At 47.5% G+C, this 2406-nt stretch overlaps 1 non-coding gene across 1 annotated transcript; it reads right to left on the bottom strand.

The window, feature by feature from the left end:
• Positions 1 to 9: 9 nt before the first annotated feature.
• trnas-aga (transfer RNA serine (anticodon AGA)) lies at positions 10 to 89 on the bottom strand. Its single transcript has one exon. It is a non-coding gene; the product is annotated as a tRNA-Ser (tRNA).
• Between the last annotated feature and the right edge of the window lie 2317 nt (positions 90 to 2406).

The following is a 2406-nucleotide window of genomic DNA, read 5'->3' as shown; positions in this document are numbered from 1 at the left end:
CAGACAAACAGCGAGTCGGCAGGATTCGAACCTGCGGGAGACCCCAATGGATTTCTAGTCCATCGCCTTAACCACTCGGCCACGACTACGGCAACCTGGGAGTCCCAACTAGGAGAAAGCAGGCTTGCTACGCTTAATCCTGTGGACTTCCCACAGCACTGCACGCTTCCTAGGACTCTCTTATCCGACTCACTCAGTTCAATTCATGAGCTTTTCCCAGCGAGCTGACCATCAGACTCAGGGGCCGGATTCACTAAAATCTTCTTCAGAAATAAGTTAAGTAATTTCTTAAAATAAATTCCACAAAGTTCGTAAGAATGTTCTTAAGTGCAGTTCTTGAAAATTCTTACTAAGTTCTCAAACATGTTCTTAAGAGTGCTTTGAATTTTTTCTTGAGAAAAAATATGACAGTCTTTATCTGACTCAGTACACGACTGAAGACACACTGATAAACTCACACTTAAAGTATTGTTTATTTGCACTTCTTGCAGATTGCCCTAATAATTACAATTAGGCGCCAAGACTATTTTGGCCGCTACCAGCTTGACTGGCGCCGCTTCGTGTTTTTAATGTGCCGTGTTTTGGAAAAGTTACTTTAAAAAGCCTGTCTCAATTTGCAGCCATCTCTTTCGCTCATTTTTGTGTGTGTTTTTGCGCCACTTTCCATGTGAACGCTCGGTATGTGTGTCCGTGTTGCTACAGTAATACTGTGTATTATATAATACTGTGTATTATATATAAAAAGCAAAAGGTCTTGGAAGACACAATTATCGGCACAGGCAGCTAAAGCAAAGGGCCAGCGTGGGAGACCCCAATGGATTTCAAGTCCATCGCCTTAACCTCTCGGCCACGACTCACGCCTGAAAAAACATAGGCTATACAATAAAGCCTTTTTAGACCCAAGATGGCGGCGCGATCACGCGCGGCTGCTCCAGGTCCCAAAGACGGTGCTTTTGTCTTTTAATGTCGCCTGTTCGTCTCCAAATAGTGTAAATTTACCGCTAGTTCATAAGGAAATCACTCCTAAACTCAAATATGTTCGCCAGAGACTTTTGGATATCAGCAACGCATACAAAGACCAACTCTGCCGGCTACTGAGAAGCTACGAGGCCTCTGTTTACTGCTGAAGCCGGACCTCGAGACCGCGGCCTCGCCTACTGTCGCTACCCGCTGCACACGGCGTCGCAAGCGGTGTGAGAGAGGGCGGAAGCGCGATAGCGGAGGTATCTGAGCTAGGCTGAGGAAAACCCCACAAGACCGGCTCTTCCAACACTCATGCTCTCAAACGTTCGCTCTCTGGAAAACAAACTGGACTTAATTCAACTCAGTCGATCTACACAGCATGAGACAAGGGATTGTTGTGTGTTTGTTTTCACTGAAACATGGCTGAACGACAACATCCCGGACTCCGCCATTCAGCTGCACGGACTAACTTGCTACCGCGCGGACAGAGATTCATCACTGTCTGGTAAGACTCGCGGTGGCTTGTGTGTGTCGTCAACAAAGAATGGTGTAACAATGCTGGGGTAGTGACAAAACACTGTTCATCGCTGGTGGAGTTTATGTTTGTGAAGTGTCGACCGTTCTATCTGCCGCGGAGTTCACGGCCATTGTTATTGTCGCGGTATACATCCCACCGCAAACGCAAAGGACGCGTCATGAGCTGTACAGCGCCATCAGCGAACAACAAACAAATAACCCCGACGGCTTTTTCATCATAGCCGGTGACTTCAACCACGCAAACCTAAAGACAGTTTTGCCAAAGTTCTACCAACATGTGAACTTTGCAACAAGGGAAATAACACACTGGACTTTGTTTACACAACAGTTAAGAGCGCATACAAAGCTGAACCCGCCCCCACCTCGGGTACTCAGACCACATCTCTGTTATGCTAATCCCAGCATACAGACCACTTCTGAAACTGGCCAAACCGGTTCACAAACAGATCAAGGTATGGCCAGACAATGCCACCTCAGCACTGCAGGACTGCTTCCAGGACACAGACTGGAACATGTTTAAAGAGGCGGCCCCTACAACAACCACACAGACCTGCAGGAGTACACTGAAACTGTGACTGCTTACATCAAAAGTGCACCGATGATGTGACAGTCACCAAGACCATCACCACACGCGCCAACCAGAAGCCATGGATGACAGCAGAGGTTCGTGGGCTGCTAAAGACCAGAGATGAAGCATTCAGATCAGGAGATAAAGCAGCCCTCAAAACAGCAAGAGCCAATCTGTCCCGCAGCATCAAAAATGCAAAACGGTCATATGCTCAAAAAATCAACAATCACTTCACAGACAGCAGTGACACACGGAGCCTGTGGCAAGCTATTCAGACCATCACAGACTACAAGCCCCCGCCACAGGCCTGTGATGATGACGACACATCCCTCCCAGAT

The sequence above is a fragment of the Onychostoma macrolepis genome, unplaced genomic scaffold (assembly GCF_012432095.1).
Source record: "Onychostoma macrolepis isolate SWU-2019 unplaced genomic scaffold, ASM1243209v1 Scaffold253, whole genome shotgun sequence".
NCBI classification, from domain to species: domain Eukaryota; kingdom Metazoa; phylum Chordata; class Actinopteri; order Cypriniformes; family Cyprinidae; genus Onychostoma; species Onychostoma macrolepis.
Note: the sequence above shows the minus strand (reverse complement) of the source record. Positions and strands in the feature narration are given on the sequence as shown.